We start from the raw sequence: 18,125 nt of genomic DNA, 5'->3' as shown, positions 1-18,125 counted from the left end.
GGAACTCTTTGCCGGAGGATGTAGTTAGCATATCTGGGTTTTAAAAGGTTTGGACAAGTTCCTAGAGGAAAAGTCCATAGTCTGCTATTGAGACAGACATGTGGAAGCTACTTCTTGCCTGGGATTGGTAGCATGAAATGTTGCCACTATTTGGGTTTCTACCAGATACTTGTGACCTGGCTTGGCCACTGTTGGAAACAGGATGCTGAGCTAGATGGGACTAATATAGACAGGAAGGCTGAATTGGTGCATCTTGGAAAGCTTAGGTGCTTGCTACGAAGGTAGCACTACTTTGGGGCCAGCTTCAGGCTTCCTGGACTGAGAAGGTACAGTTTGCTTTAGATAAGGTTAGACAGGTATATTTTGAGGAGGAAAACAGAACTAGTTGGTTGGTGGCTCACAAACTGAAGAAGCAAAAGGGCAGAAACAATATTTCAACTGAGGAAGGGACCACCATTTTAAAGAATCCCGGGGACCAGATGGTGGTTTTCCTGGATTGTCATCAACAGCTCTATACCTCAAGAGTATCAGGCGGACACTGTAGTATTAGATTAATATCTGGCAGAGACTGTTTTACCACAACTCACTAGAGAGCAGATGGTGGGGCTGAAGCATGATATTGTTGAGGAAGAAGTATTTCAGACTATTTGCCAACTTAAGCCTGGCTTGGATAGACTCTCAGCCAAGTTTTATAAAGTCATGGCTTCACAAATAGTTGTGCCTTTGTGTGCCCTGTTTAATTTGGTACAAGGTAGAGGGCAACTTGTAGATTCTATGGTGGAGGCCAGAATTACAGCCCTTGTGCAAGTTGCTGGTGAGGCCCCACCTGGAGAACTATGTTCTGTTTTGGAGGCCACATCTTGCTAAGGATGTAAAAAGACTAGAAGCGGTCCAAAGGAAGGTGACAAAAATGATATGGGATTTGTGCCAAAAGACATATGAGAAGAGACTGGAAGACCTGAATATGTATAGCCTAGAGGAAAGAAGGGAGAGGGGAGATATGATATAAACATTTAAATATTTGAAAGGTATTAATAAGAACAAATCTCTTCCAGAGAAGGGGAAATGGTAAAACTAGAGGACATGAACTGAGGATGCAGGGTGGTAGACTTAGGAGTAATGTCAGGAAATTCTTTTCCACGGAGAGGGTGGTCGATGCCTGGAATGCCCTCCCGAGGAAGATGGTCAAGACAAAAACAGTGATAGAATTCAAAAAGGCGTGGGATGAACACAGAGGAACTCTTTTTAGAAAATAGATGCCATAAAACAACAATAAAAAGTTTAGGATAGGCTGGAAAGGGCTTCAATGGCAACTTCAGTAGCCGGAACTGAGGACAGTGCTGGGCAGACTTTTACAATCTGGGTCCTGCAAATGACAAGACGTATTCGGAGAGGCTGGAGTGGGCTTTGAAGGCAACTCCAGTAGGTGGAACATAAGGACAGAGTCGGGCAGACTTCTATGGTCTGTGTTCTAGAAACATCAAAGCAAGACTTTTGATAAAGTATATAATATCACATTCATTGTTGATTTAATCATGAATTGATAATGAGTGTGACTGTTGGGCAGACTGGATGGACCATTCAGGTTGTTATCTGCCATCACTTACTATGTTATGTTACTATAAAGAAGGGAGAGATCTGTTGCTATGTGAGTCTTATCAGCCCATTTCACTATTGAATTTGGATGTCAAATTAATTGCTAAAATACTGGCTAACTGGTTAAATAAAGTCCTCCCTCAGATTATCTATGAAGATCAATCGGGCTTTATTCCTGAGACGGTAGATGGAGACAACGTTCACAGATTAGTAAATCTGATAGCCTAGGGGAATGGCTGGGCTCTTCATAGATGCGGAAAAAGCCTTTGACAAGGTGAGAGTTTTTAATGGCTACACTTTGAAGGATGGGTTTTGGGCCCAATTTCGTGCTCTGGGTAGAGGCATTATATTCTGGACCCAGTCATTAGCTTCCAGAGTTAGAGCTATCAGGGGATCTTACTGACCATTTGTGACCCCTGAACTTCTTTGGATGCGCTGCTGGGGAAGATTCAACAGTATAATGGCCTATTGGGGTTTAAGGTGAATCTCTTTAAAACATAGGTTTTGAGAGTTCAGGTACCAGAGGGATAAAAGGATGTACTACAAAACCAAAACCAAACTAAAAGGACGTACTACAAAACCAAAATAGGACCAAACTACAAGGATACACACAAACTCTTCTCACTCATAAACCATCTCCTAAATACTAATACGGTTACCTCCAACAACACAGATACCCCATCAGCAACCAATCTGCACCCAACAATTCAAAGCAGACCTCACGACCCACGTAAATTACAGACTCCAAAATGGGCTCTTTCCCATGGATAAAGGAAACATCCTACTTACTCCGCTACCGAAAGATGCTAAGAAAAGCACAATGGACCTAACCAACTATCGCCCAGTAGCATCTATTCCACTTATAACCAAACTCATGGAAGGCATAGTGACGAAACAACTTACTGAATACCTAAATAAACACTCAATCCTGCACGTCTCAATCAGGATTTCGGTCAAACCACAGCACTGAAACAGTTCTAGTGTCCGCAATGAACTCATTTAAACAAGCAATTGCAACTGGTAACAACATACTCCTCCTACAATTCGACATGTCCAGCGCCTTTGACATGGTTAATCATGAAATACTTTTACATATACTAGAATACTTCGGAGTAGGAGGCACAGTTCTCAAATGGTTCAAAGGATTCCTGACCACAAGATCATACCAAGTAACAACGAACGCGGACAGATCACTCCCATGGACACCTGAATGTGGAGTACCCCAAGGAACCCCCCTCTCACCATCTCTATTCAACCTAATGATGATACCTCTAGCCAAACTCCTAGCCAATCAAAACCTCAACCCTTACATATATGCAGATGATGTCACAATTTCCATCCCGTTCAAACATGATCTAAATGAAATCACCAACGAGATCAACCAAAGCCTCCAAATAATGCACACCTGGGCAGATGCATTCCAACTAAAACTTAATGCAGGAAAAACACAATGTCTTGTACTTACCTCACAATATAACACAAAAAACTTCTCCACCATAACCACACCATACTGTTCTCTTCCTGTCTCACAAAACTTGAAAATTCTTGGAGTCACCATTGATCGAAACCTCACTCTTGATGCCCACGTGAAAAACATTACGAAAAAGATGTTCTACTCCATGTGGAAACTCAAAAGAGTAAAACCTTTCTTCCCGAGATACATCTTCCGTACCTTGGTACAGTCAATGGTAATAAGTCATCTGGAGGGGCATAATGGAACAGAAACGCCTATCTCCATGGGCGTTAATCTCCGAGAACGGGTCCGTGAAGGGGCGGGGCGGATCGTATTTTTTAAAAGAAAAAGACGCCCATGTTTTATTCGTCAAGGTGTGAGCTGGGCGATTTTGCTTTTCAGCGATAATGGAAAATGAAATCGCCCAGCTCAAAAACGAATAAATCCAAGGCATTTGTTCGTGGGAGGGGCCAGGATTCATAGTGCACTGGTCCCCCTCACATGGCAGGACACCAACCGGGCACCCTAGGGGGCACTTTTACAAAAAACAAATAAAAGGTAAAAGAGCTCCCAGGTGCATAGCACCCTTCCCTTGGGTGTTGAGCCCCCCAAATCCCCCTCAAAACCCACTGCCCACAAGTCTACATCATTACTATAGCCCTAAGAGGTGAAGGGGGGCACCTACATGTGGGTACAGTGGGTTTGGGGGGGGTTGGACGACTAATAGCATTAAGCAGCACAATTGTAACAGGTAGGGGGGGGGATGGGCCTGGGTCCACCTGCCTGACGTCCACTGCACCCCCTAACAACTGCTCCAGGGACCTGCATACTGCTGCTTGGGAGGAGGGTATGACATTTGAGGGTGAAAGTAAAAAGTTGTGAAACATCATTTGTTGTGGTGGGAGGGGGTTAGTGACCACTGGGGGAGTCAGGGGAGGTCATCCCCGACTCCCTCTGGGGGTCATCTGGTAATTTAGGGCACTTTTGGGGGCCTTATTCGTAAAAAAACAGGGTCCAGGAAAAGTGTCCTAAATTCTAGCTCAAAACTGTTCCATTATCGGCGAAGGGCGCCCATCTCTGTTCGCCCGATAACCACGCCCCAGTTCCTCCTTCGACACGCCTTCGACACGCCCCCGTCCACTTTGTCCGCATCCGCGACGGAGTGCAGTTGAAAGCGACCCAAATTCGGCTTTTGATTATACCGCGTTATTCGTTTTTGTGAGATAAACGCCCATCTCCCGATTTAGGTCGGAACTTGGGCGTTATTCTCGTTCGATTATAAGCAGGCTGGACTACTACAAAGCACTGTATGCTGGCTGCAAAGAACAGACTATTAAAAAACTCCAGACTGCCCAGAATACGGCCGCCAGACTCATATATGGAAAAACTAAATATGAAAGTGCAAAACCCTTAAGAGAGAAACTTCACTGGCTCCCACTTAAGGAACGCATTGCATTCAAGATCTGCACGATTGTACACAAAATCATTCACGCAGACGGCCCAACCTATATGCTAAACCTCGTGGACCTACCTCCCAGAAACGCCACAAGATCATCTCGCAAATTTCTCAACCTACACTTCCCCAGCTGTAAAGGACTAAAATACAAGCTGATGCACGCCACCACCTTCTCTTACATGAGCACGCAGTTATGGAATGCATTACCCGCAGAACTGAAAACAATCGACGAAACAACTACCTTTCGCAAATCTCTGAAGACATATTTCTTCAACAAAGCCTACAATGAGAACCTACAGCCCCACTAATCCACTTCACCAACCCATTCAGTTATGAAAACCCACCTTCTATAAATAACCTAATAAATCCCTTCCTTCTCTCTCTTCCCTTAATTAATCTCTACACAATACTAACAATACTTGATACACTGGAAAAACCATGTTAATAATACTATGTAAGCCACTTTGAGCCTGCAAATAGGTGGGATACAAATGCAATAAATAAATAAATAAAATAAATGAGGGCCCTTCTTTGGGCATTTCTATTTTGGGAGATGAGGGGATCTTTTCAGTATTTAGGGGTCTGGGTGGTGGTTATGTTGAAATGCTTGTATGATCTTAAAAAGGGGATAGGAGGCTACTTAAGAAATTAGCATTGGATCTTGATCATTGCTGAGTAGGTCAGGTGGCTTGTCTAAAGATGCTGTTTCTTCTCAAGTTTTTATATCTTTGTCAGACTCTGCCTCTATATGTTCCTTGTTTCGCAGGTGGTCTCAGAAAATATTCCATTACCTTTGGAAGAAGAGACCACCCCGGGTTGCCCATGATGGAGGAGGTTTAGGAGTGCTGGATTTGTGTCATTGCCATTCCAGGATTGCCCAAAATTTGGCCTTCTGGCTATAAAGAGTCCCACCCAGGCCATAGGATCAGATTAAGCAATGTGTGACAGGGTTTGGAAGCTCTTTTGTGGTTACCTTGGAGCAGACAAGACATTATACTCACATCTCTTCCTGTACCCAACTTCCTATGCATGTTTGGGAAGGGATTAGACGGTTTCACATGGGTTCAGGGGAGCTCTCTAGAATAATGAGATTACAGTTTCAGGCTTTGATGCTCCCTGTGTTAGATGTGGGATGCCTCCGCTAAAGGACAAGTGGAGCCTAAATCAGTTAGATACCTTATTCATAGGCACTATCCCTTGGTCATCTGGAGAGTTGCAAGAGGCCTATCTGATCCCAGTGAAAGATTCCTTTTTGTATCTACAGCTTCAATATATCCTTTCAGCACCCCTGGTGCGGGAGGCTATGGTGCAGCCTTTAACTCCTATTAAGGGTGTCCCATCCAAGATGGCGATTTGAAAGGACGCGAAGATCGCTGCTCCTGATTTCCTGGACGGCCCTGGTCAGTTCTCCTATTAAACAACATGGGGAAGCGAAAGGGGAAAGCAAAAGCTCTTACCTCCCCGAGCCAAGCTATGGGCCCTGCTGCTCGACAGACCGTCTTGGAATCGTTCAGAGTGACGATCCTCGGAGAGAAACAACCCGTTTCTACAGGGTCCGCTGTTGCTGAAGCGGACCATAGCATTGAGGAGGCTTCGCTTAGTCCTCCTCCGAAAACAGCCCCCCCGCGACCCGGAGCAGGTTTTGGTATGGCGGAGATACAGGAGGCTGGTGCGATTAATTGTATACCGCCCCTGCCAACTGTTTTGGGAGGCCCCGTTGTATCCTCGACGCCAACCAAACCAACAACGGAGGAAGTTGTTCCCTCATCTTTGGATGGCGTCTCTGCTCCTGAAGAAAACCGAGGATTTGCAAGACCAGCTGTGGTAACGCTCGAAGTGCTCTGGGACTCAGTTCAAGGTATACACACTTCTTTACAACTTATTTCTTCCTCTTTTAAAGGGGAAACAACTGATTTGAAAGAAAAACATAAAGATTTGGCTGAAAAAGTCCAAGGGAACACTGATAAGGTAATGACTTTGGGAACAGAGATTTCTAAGTCTCAGAATGTAGTAGCCACTTTAATCAAGGAGAGAGAATTTCAAGCTCGTAAAATATTATATTTGGAAAATCAGAGTCGCAGGAACAACTTGAGGTTTATAAATTTCCCCAAATCTCCTCTGATTTCCCCTTTGGATATGCTGAGGAAGTATTTTACGGATATATTGGGGTTACCAGCAGCAAGTTTTCCACCTGTTGCTAGGGCCCAGTACATAACTGGAAGGTATAAAGATGGACAACCTCAAGCTGCCCCGGACCTGGATTTGACCCATTTCCTAGAAAGCTCTTTGGAGACAGTGACTGAAAGGACAACTTTATTAGTTACCTTTGCACTAGAGATGGACAGAAATAATATATTTCGGACTTATTTTCGCCATATTAATACAGAATTTATGGGTTCAAAAGTTCAGATTTTTCCAGACTTGGCGAGAGATACCCAGAAGAAAAGAAGAGAATTCTTGTCATATAAAACAAGAACTCTCAAACTTGGTGCTAGTTTTTCTTTGAAATTTCCATGTAGATGTTTGGTATCTCTCAATGAAAACAATTATATATTCTTTGAACCCTTAAAGTTATTACAATTTATTGAGGCACAAGAATGTGTGGAAAAGCCTTTAACTGTCTCCCAGTGAGGAAAATGCTATTATGTAGGCTTGCGGGATTTTGTTTAATCTCTGAATTTCATTTGTATTAATTTTCCTTTACTTTTTTTCCTAGTGCTTGGATCATAGATTTGATTTGTGGACAAAATAATGGAGAAAGAAATTTCCTTTATTATTGTTAAAATTAATATATTTCTTGTACATTTCCATTACATTTATGCGGATATGTAAATGTTAAAAGATATAAATAAAGTTAATTCCTATTAAGGTTCAGGGAGGGTTAGGTCAGGGCCACTTATTGTCTAAACTTTATAAGGCTTTGGAAAGAATTGGGCGCCATAAACCAGCTTATGTGCTTGGGTGGAAAAGGAATTTGGGTGAAAAGTTATCAGAGCAGCAATGGGCACAAATTTATGAGCGGACTCTTTTGAGGGCATTGTCTGCCATATTGCTAGAGAACAGGATTAAAGTGTTATCACTGTTACCTCACTCTAAAAAGGCTGGACATTTATGTATCCAAGGAGAGAGTGTGAAATGTCTGGTACTTTTAAACATATTTGGTGGGATTGTCCAGTGGTTCAAAAATTCTAGGAAGCTTGTGCCAAAGCATTGTCAGAAATTGAATTTCCCAAAATATCAGTTTCTCTCAAGTGTTTTTACTGCATGTTTTTCCTGAGTCGCTGACTGCAGACCAACAAGACTTTTAAAAACAGCCTTGGCTTCGATGCGCCTAGCTATGGTTACGTGCTAGACACAGTGAGTGTGCCAGATTGTCACTTTAAAAGACTGTGGTCTGTTTACGTTTGTAGCAAATTAATGGCCTTACGGCATGATAGGTTAGGGTTTTTTCACTGCTGCTGGTTGTCTTTTGAGTGCTGGGTAAGGGCCCAGTGTTGAGTGAGTCTATGAGAGCAAGTACAGTATTTTTCGATGTAGTGTCTTTGACCCTGTGTCTACATGCCATCTGTAGGGAAGAAACATTTTTGTATAGAAATCTTGCATGTATTTTTCTTAGCGGGGGGGGGGGGGGGGGGGATGTTGGGGGGGGGGAATTTTGCCAGTATTGGAAGTTTATTTTGAGTTGGCTCAATGTTCACGTAACTAACACAACAAGCACAATACTTTGAGGGGCATAATCGAACAGGGCGCCCACGTTTTCCTGAGGGTGTCTTCGCATGACGTCCTCGGGAAGGGGCGGGGAAACCCGTATTATCGAAACAGGATGGGCGTCCATCATTCGTTTCAATAATACAGTCGAGGACGCCCAAATCTTAACATTTAGGTTGTCTTTAGAGATGGTTGCCCCCGGTTTTCAGCGATAATGGAAACCGAGGATGTCCATCTCAGAAACGACCAAATCCAAGCCATTTGGTCGTGGGAGGAGCCAGCATTCGTAGTGCACTGGTCCCCCTCACATGCCAGGACACCAACCGGGCACACTAGGGGGCACTGCAGTGGACTTCACAAATTGCTCCCAGGTGCATAGCTCCCTTACCTTGGGTGCTGAGCCCCCCAAAACCCACTCCCCACAACTGTACACCACTACCATAGCCCTAAGGGGTGAAGGGGGCACCTATATGTGGGTACAGTGGGTTTCTGGTGGGTTTTGAAGGGCTCACATTTACCACCACAAGTGTAACAGGTAGGGGGGGTTGGCCTGGGTTCGCCTGCGTGAAGTGCACTGCAGTACCAACTAAAATTGCTCCAGGGACCTGCATACTGCTGTCAGGGAGCTGGGTACGACATTTGAGGCTGGCATAGAGCCTGGCAAAAAATATTTTTAAAGTTTTTTTTTTAGGGTGGGAGGGGATTAGTGACCACTGGGGGAGTAAGGGGAGGTCATCCCCGATTCCCTCCGCTGGTCATCTGGTCAGTTTGGGCACCTTTTTGAAGCTTGGTTGCAAGAAAAAATGGTCCAAGTAAAGTTGGCCAAGTGCTCGTCAGGGACGCCCTTCTTTTTTCCATTATCAGCGAGGACACCCATGTGTTGAGCATGCCCCAGTCCCGCCTTCACTATGCTTCCGACACGCCCCTGGGAACTTTGGTCATCCCCGCGACGGAAAGCAGTTGAGAACGCCCAAAATCGGCTTTCGATTATGCAAATTTGGGCGACCCTGGGAGAAGGACGCCCATCTCCCGATTTGTGTCGAAAGATGGGCGCCCTTCTCTTTCGAAAATAAGCCTGTTTGTGTTTTCTTTACCACTCTTTGTGCATTCCTCCTCTCGGTCTAAAAGTTCCACCTCTGCTCTGACACTCTTATTTTACTGCTTCAGCTAAATTCTGCTCACACTACCTGGTCTAGAGACTGGTGAGATGTTATACCTGTACCTTATGTAAATAAGAGGTTAATATCCAGCCAGTGGCAGTGACTGTCTTTTAATGCTGACTGTCGCTGCCAAAATTATGACCGGATATTCGATGCTGGGCCACGTCCACATACCAGCATTAAATATCAAGGTATCTGTGGATGGACAGCACTTAACCAGGTAAACGCCGATATCCAGCCCTTGACCGGATAAGTTCAACTGCCCAGAGATAGGACTGCCATTTATGTGATCTTATTTTACCAGTTATTGTATCCAATTAAAGGCTGAATATCAGCACTTATCCAGTTACGTACCAAATCCACCCTGACTCTGCTCCTGGACCACCCACACAATAGCCTGTTTTGGCTTTGGCAGTTAGAGGGGGGATATTCAGCGGTATTCTCCAGGTAAATGCTACTGAATATTCCCTCAGGGCCCAGTCAGTGTGAGTTAACCGGATAAAAGCCTCTCTGAACCGGATAACTCACTTTGGATATCAACCCCAAGAAGCCATTTTTTATATGCTGGTATTTCAAATCATACTTGAACTTGACCATGTTATGCACTGATCTGCTTCAGTTTATCTCAGGCCGCGTGATGACGTCAGCTGCACAAACTGATTACCCATCTAAGAGAAATGGGACGAGAACTTACTCTGCAGCTCTCCACCCATATGGTCTAAAAACATCAGGTTACTTTGGAATCTGTCCTCTTGAAGTGGTGTCTCTCCTTTATGTATAGGCTGTGGCTCACTCTCTGGTCTTAGACTGTCTGCTTCATGTACAGGCTGTGAAGTAGTTTGCCGTGGGTGATTCTCTTGGGTTGAAACATCTATTTGATGTCCAAGCTCTTGAACTGCTTGCTGTGGGTAACATGTTTGGCTTGTTAAGTCTATGCAATGTACTACTGATTGAATTGTTTGCTGTGGGTTGCTCTCCTCATCAGATAGATCTGTACCATGTGTAGGCTGTGGGCTCATATGCTGTGGGTCACTCTCTTCTGTCTGAAGTACTGGCTGTGGAATTTTTTCTTGTGGGTAACATTCTTGGCTTGCTAAGTCTATGCTATGTTCAATTGCTTGAATCTCTTGCTGTGTGTCACCATCCTGCACTGGCATGTTTGCATCATATACAGGTTGTAGAAATCCGTGCTGTGGTTCAGTCTTCTGGCATAACTGGTCTGCATCACCTCCTTGCCATGGAGTCATGTGTTGAAAGTTACTCGTCAGACTTGCAATGTCTGTGTGAAGTACAGACTGTGGAATTACTTGATGTGGGTAAAACTCTTGTCTTGATAAAACTGTGCCTTGTACAACTGGTTGAATAACTTGCTGTTGGTCGCTTGCCTGAATTGATATGTCTGTGTTACACACAGACTGTGAAATCACTTCCTGTGGGTCGCTCTCCTGGATCGATATGTATGTGTTACATATAGACTGTGACATCACTTCCTGTGGGTCGATCTCCTGGATTGATATGTCTGTGTTACATACAGCCAATGACATCACTTCCTGGGGGTTAATCTCCTGGACTGATATGTCTGTGTTACATAAAAACTGTGACATCACTTCCTGTGGGTCAATCTCCTGGATTGATATGTCTGTGTTACATACAGACTGTGACATCATTTCTTGAGGGTCGCTCTTCTGGATCAATACATCTAAACCAGCTTCCGCTGAAGAAGTGACAGAGGAGAGTAACTGGATGACTGACTGAAGAACAGGTGGATCAGGGCTGCACCTGCCAGGGTTCACTGAACCTATGTAAAAAAGCAGAGGCACATTTAAATACCAAAACTGATCAATTATTGTGTAATTATTAAATTACTAACATGATAGGCTAAGACCAAAACAAAGATTGATTTAGAATGTGAGGAAAGCTATTAGTCTATCATAGGCTTTCACCCTCTTCCAGATAAGACCTCATTATTTTTTATTGTTTATTACACACTAGTGGGGCTAGTGGTTGGGAGACTTCTACGGTCTGTGCCCTGAAAATGGCAGATACAAATCAAGCGTACTTGGCACTACTAATCTCTCTTTAAGAGCCCTTCAACTGTAACTACTCCCCTAACAAGGCTCTTAGCAGGAGGAAATCCAGAAAGAAAACATTGCGAGGCTGGTACTAAGAATGGCTAAGGGGGAGCCCTTGACACAGCCTTTTAGGGCGAAACATGCATGTCGGGCATTGCTGAACCCCTGGTCTGACCGTTCAGTGCAAGTTAAGTATTGCTTATAAGTAACTTAGAGATTAAAAAGTAAAATGAACAGTTAAATAAGTAAATGAAGAAATAGTTTAGTAAAATATTATCGCCAGTGAGGATTTGGGTTCTGTTGAATGTCCAATAAAAGAGTGAAGTTGGTCATGTGCACTGCTGAGGCGATAAAAAACATAAAAAACATATGAATGATTTCTATATGATATATGGTTAAGGTGGAGGTTAAAACCATATATGAGCCTTGTTAGGGGAGTAGATACAAATCAAGGTCAGGTATACATATAAGTAGCACTAATGAGTTTATCTTGTTGGGCAAACTGGATGGATCATACAAGTCTTTCTCTGCCGTGATCTACTATGTTACACTTCCCAACAGGACGGCTCAGAGTGTCTTACATCTGATTAGAAAGGGCTTGAGGTAGAATTTATGTTAATTACACACTTTTCCCAACAGGACAGCTCAGTGCGTCTTACATCGGATTAGAAAGGGCTTGAGGTAGAATTTATGTTAATTACACACTTTTCCCAACAGGACAGCTCAGTGCATCTTACATCTGATTAGAAAGGGCTTGAGGTAGAATTTATATCAGGTGAGGGATATGAATAGCATAATGAGTGGTAAGAATATCATCGGACACAGACGCATGCATGCTTAGGGCAGTTCATAAGGAGACAACTACATATTTAGGAAGATGCTGATGATAAGCTTTGCAAGAGATTGAGGTGCATTCTACAGCCTTCTCTAACAGAATGTAAAGTTCAAGAGACACACAGCTGGGATATTCTGCCAGGCATCATCAGTTGGGAAGGCAGTTTCTATGAAAGCATCTCTTAACCACATTATCCCTCTCACGAGTGACTCTTACTATAGAACCAAAAGGGAAATTACAAGCCAGTAAGCCTCACGTCGGTGAAAGGAAAAATAATGGAGTCGCTGCTGAAGAAAAAGCTAATTAACTTTCTAGAATCCAGTGGGTTGCAGGATCTAAGGCAACATGGCTTTACCAAAGGAAAATCCTGCCAAACTAATCTGAATGACTTCTTTGATAGGGTGACAAAAGAACTGGATAAAAGACAACGAGCTAGATGCAATCTACTTGGATTTCAGCAAAGCCTTTCATATGATTCCGTGCAGAAGACTCATGAATAAGCTGAGAGGGCTGAATGTAGGACCCAAAGTGGTGAACTGGTTTGGAAACTGGTTGGCTGACAGGTGAGAGAGGGTGGTGGTAAATGGAATTCATTCAGAGGAAAGGAAGGTGAGTAGTGGAGTTCTTCAGAGATCGGTACAGGGGCCAATTCTGTTTAATATATTTGTGAGAGACATCGCTGAAGGATTAGAAGGAAAAATTTGCCTCTTTGTGGATGACACGAAGATAGCCAATGGAGTTGATACCCTGGGGGGAGTAGAAACCATGAGAAGAGATCTCCAAAAATTAGAAGACTGGTCAAAAGCATGCCAGTTAAAATTGAATGCCAAGAAGTGCAGAGTGATGCACTTGGGATGCAGAAATTCAAAGGAGATCTACCAGATAGGAAAGAGATTGATAAGCACAGCTCAGGAGAGAGACCTTGGGGTGATGGTGTCTGAGGATCTGAAGGTGACAAAATAATGCGACAAGGCGGTGGCCACAGCTAGAAGGATACTAGGCTGCATAGAAAGGGGTATAACCAGCAGAAGAAAGGAGGCATTGATGCCCCTGTACAAGTCATTGGTGAGGCCCCACTTGGAGTACTGTGTTCGGTTTTGGAGGCTGTATCTTGCCAATGATGTAGAAAGATGAAGCGGTTCAAAGAAAAGCAAAGAAAATGGTATGGGGTTTGTGCCACAAGGTGTATAAGGACAGACTTGATGACCTGAACATGTATACCCTGGAGGAAAGGAGAGACAATGGTGATATGATACAGATTTTCAAATATTTGAACGGTATTAATATAAAAACAAACTTTTTCCAAAGACGGGAAGTAGAACTAGAGGACATGAACTGAAGTTGCAGGTGAGCCAACTCAGGAATAACGTCAGGAAATACTTTTTCATGGAAATACTTTTTCATGGAGAGGGTAGTAGATGCCTGGAATGCCCTCCCGCAAGGAGGTGGTGGAGACGAAAATGGTAATGGAATTCAAAAATACGTGGGATCAACACAAAGGAATCTTGTATGGAAGGCATGGAACCAAATAAGCTTTGCATGATTAGATGGCTACACCATACTTTATACTTTGTACTGTTATTTGAATATTTTTACTGCTGTAATTGTCTTTTGCTTATGTTTGATTTATTCTTACTGTACACTGCCTTGAGTGAATTCTTTCAAAAAGGCGGTAAATAAATCCTAATCTATATAAATAATTCTCACCTCCAACGTTCTGAACCTCACTGAGTGGCAGGGAAACACTGAAGCCCTGTAGTCTTCTAGGCTGTCAGCACCACTCACTCTCACTCATAGACCCGCCCTCAGCCACGCCCCATCCACACATAATTCACAACCCAAACATTCTAAATGCAAATTGGTAGTTGCAAGATCCCATGAGTGTATGCCCCGCCCGCGTGTCACAACGCGATGACATGGAGGGCGGGGCTATGACACTCAGCCAATCGCCAGTTCCACCACCCTCTGACGCTACCCCCCCCCGACGCACTGCGAGAAACAGCAGCCTACGCAGGGCCTCCACCCCTCCCCCGGCGCACAGCGACAAACACTGAGCTATGCAGGGGGAGCAGTGCCGTCCGAACACCTGATTCGCCGGGACCACGAAGCTGCTGCCTGCAAAAAAAAAAAATACCCACCTGCACCCTCCCCACGCTGCCACCCTGCCGTCCTGCGCCCTCCCGACGCTGCCGCAGATAAACCTTGCTAGCGCCCGTTTCATTGCTCACAGAAACGGGCCTTTTTTACTAGTAAATAAATAAACACCAGTAACTGAGAAGCAAAGCCAGCGCTGGGCAGACTTCTACAGTCTGTGCCCTAATCATGGCTGGACACATTTGGATAGGCTAGAGTGAGGCTTTGATAACAGCTTCAGTAGTAGGATGACAAGGCCAGTGCTGGGCAGACTTCTACGGTCTATGCCCTGAAAATGGCAAGGACAAATCCAAGATCGTCTGCATATTGTAAGGAATATGAGGAGGAGAGGGAGAATGAAAGCACAAGGGGGAAGGAGGGGGCTGGAGAGAGAAAGAGAGAGGGTTCTTTTTCCCCTGAAGAATGGAGGAAAGGTAAAAAATTACAACTCCCAACAGCCCCTGAGTAGGTCATACCATAGAAACAGGGACTTCCATTCCCAACAGCCCCCAGAGGTTGCTAGGAGAAGGACAAGAGGGGGGAATTGGGAAAACCTGTCACAGAGAACTAGGCTAAGGGAAAAGGTTCTGAGCCTACCCAATCAAGGAGATGAGGAACAGCTGAGCGGTGGGTGTGGTGAAGAACCCATGGACTGGCAAGGGGAAGAAAAGAGGGAGGAGGGAAGACAAGAGGAGCCGATGGATACTTCTGCTCTGGCTAAACTGGGAGGCACCCAGGTGAAACAGCAGCTGGCTGCTTGGAATGAAGGCTTGGTAGAAAAAGGGAAAAGGTGGCTAACCCAGAAGGGGAGTTAAGAGAGCATGTTTACAACTGTTGGGTATTGGGGTGGTGGTCAGGAGGTAGTGCTGGCCAAGTTGGGTGGGACCCTTTTACTCTCCCTGTGGTGATTAAGAGAGGGGAAAGGTAGTGTACATAAGTACATAAGTAATGCCACACTGGGAAAAGACCAAGGGTCCATCGAGCCCCGCATCCTGTCCACGACAGCGGCCAATCCAGGCCAAGGGCACCTGGCGAGCTTCCCAAACGTACAAAGATTCTATACATGTTATTCCTGGATTTTTCCTAAGTCCATTTAGTAGTGGTTTATGGACTTGTCCTTTAGTGCTCTGTTTAAACTGCTTTATATGAACTGCTGGGGTTTTTTTTTTCTTTGAACCCTTTGAACTGCTGTGTTTTGAGAATTGCTTGGCATAAACTGCTTTATATGAACTGCTGGGGAGCTTGAACTATTTTCTTTGGGTTAACTACTGTATTTTGTGAATCATTCCTTTTTGGAGTGCAGGGTTTTGGACATTGGGGGCCAAGTAGCTTGGACAGCAGAGCCAGTACCTTATTTACTCAGTGGATTACCATACTATCTGTTACCTGGAGAATTATCTTATATGTTTTGTGCCTAAATAAACTGCAAACTGCCTCCATGATGAGCCGGACTTGTACTTAGAGGGCGGAGTAGGACGTGCCCAGGGGGATCTGAAGCAGGAGGCTTCACAAGTGGTGGCAGTGGTGGGATCTTCCACGGATGTCCACATCGGAGGAGGAGCCCCAACGAGGGCTGAGAAAGAGAGAGGCGCAGACCCATCTCTAGCTCTGGTGACGGTGTGGAGAAGAGAGATGGATCCTAAGGAAATATTTACGTGGATGACATTACAGTTCCAGAAGCAGCAGGAACTGACGGAGAAGATGATTGAAGAATCCTTGGCGGCAACTAGGGCTCTGCAGCAACCGGTATTGGACATGTTCCATGAGTTCCTTAGGAGAGGGCCCCGTTTCTCGGGGGTCTCCAGCGGAGCCGAGGAACAGAGTAGGAGCCTGGAGAGAGACGGTGCGGTAGGACCCTTGCATAAGAACTGGCTTACCTGGGGCAAGTTATCTGAAAAGGACAGTGTGGATTACTTTTTTATGTGCCCTCGAGAGGGTGGCCGTGGCAGCAGGGTGGCCTCCGGAGCAGTGGGCCATTCGTTTAGCTCCTTCCCTGTCTGGGGAAGCCCTAGCTGCTTTCAGGGACTTATCACCGGGGGATGCGGCTGACTATAGGAAATTGAAAGAGGCCATCCGGGATAGGTATGAGTTGAGTTCCCAGGCCTATCGGAGGCAATTCCAGACCATGCAATGGGACAAGGGAGAGTCTCCCAGAGCATTGGCCAATAAACTGATGGATCTGGCTAAGAAATGGCTAGAACCAGAGTGGCACACCACGGCCGAAATCATGCAGGAGATACTGATGAACCAATTCCTGCAGGCCTTACCTGAGAGTACAAGGGTGTTGGTGGTGTGGAGGGGATGTAGAACCTTAGAGGAGGCGGTTTGTGGCTTAGAGTGCTATATGGAAGCTCAGCATTGGGGAAAGAGGGAGAGGGACCACGGGAGGGAAAGGGAAGATACCAGCACTAGAACTGTAGCTACACCCGGGGCTTCCCCACCCAGCTCCAAGGCTCCCCTTTCGAAGCCGGAATCCTCCCCTTCCAGCCCTAAGGTCAGCACATCCAGGGAGGGCCCGAGAGGAGGAGCAGGGCCCAAGGACAGGATATGCTATCGATGAGGACAGGGGGGCATTTTAGGAGTAATTGCCCGGGGAAGGTGGAATGGACCTCCAGAGTGGGCTCAGGGGTTAACCCTCATTATATGCAAGAAGTCAAGGTGGAGGGAATCCCAGTGGTGGCCCTACTAGACTCAGGGGCCGATCAATCTATGGTCTCTAGAGCGCTGTGGAGAAGAATTAGAGCATGGAGGGATCTCCGGGAGACCTTTAAGGGAGAGGTCAACATACAGTGTATTCACGGAGTGAGTACCAGGTATGCCCTTCATAGGGTACACATTAAGGGACCCACGGGAAGGGTGAGAGTGGCAGTGGCGGTTTTACCCAGACTTCCCCAGGAGATAATTTTAGGGAGGGATTGGGCTCCTTTTGCAGGATGTTTGGGTAAGAGGGAGGTTATGGTAACAACCAGGGCCCAAGCAAGCTAGGAGCTGGAGGCCGAACCAGGGCTATTCCAAATCTTTCCGTTCCAAGAGGAGGTCATGGGAGTTCCTGGGAAGACCCATAAGGAAAGGGCACAGAAGAGGGAATATCAAAGGGAAAGAAAGGAGGCTTTGAATCGAGTAAAGAGGGAAAGTTATATGCCCTTGAGGCGGACGAGCTGAAGCAGCAGTTTCCCCACTTCCCGAGGGAGCAGGGAACAGATTCCACACTAGAGTATGCCTGGGAAAATACACGCCAAGCTAGGGGTGGAGGGCCAGCAAGCTTTCTAGTGGAAGGGGGAATTCAGTACCAGAAGGTTCCAGCGTGGGAGACTCTAGTAGTGGTGCCCAGGGCATTCAGGCCCTTGCTAATCCAATTGGTCCATAACCATCCCCTAGGGGGGCATAAGGGTGCTCAAGCCACTGTGACGCAAGTGCTGGACCGATATTACTGGCCTTGGGTCTACAAGGAGGTGGAAAGGTATTGCCGGTCCTGTCCAGGGTGTCAGAAAATGGCAGACCAGCCTCCACCACGGGCACTTTTATGTTCCATGCCCCGAATTGACCAGCCCATGACACGTATGGCTATGGACATTATTGGACCAGTCACCAGGTCCAGTAGGGGCCATAGCTACATTTTGGTGGTTATGGATATGGCTACCCGGTTCCCGTGGGCTATCCCTTTAAGGAATACTTCTGCCAAGGCGATTGCCGCAGAGGTAATTAGGATTTC

Source organism: Microcaecilia unicolor, chromosome 1 (assembly GCF_901765095.1).
Source record: "Microcaecilia unicolor chromosome 1, aMicUni1.1, whole genome shotgun sequence".
Lineage (NCBI taxonomy): Eukaryota > Metazoa > Chordata > Amphibia > Gymnophiona > Siphonopidae > Microcaecilia > Microcaecilia unicolor.
Note: the sequence above shows the minus strand (reverse complement) of the source record.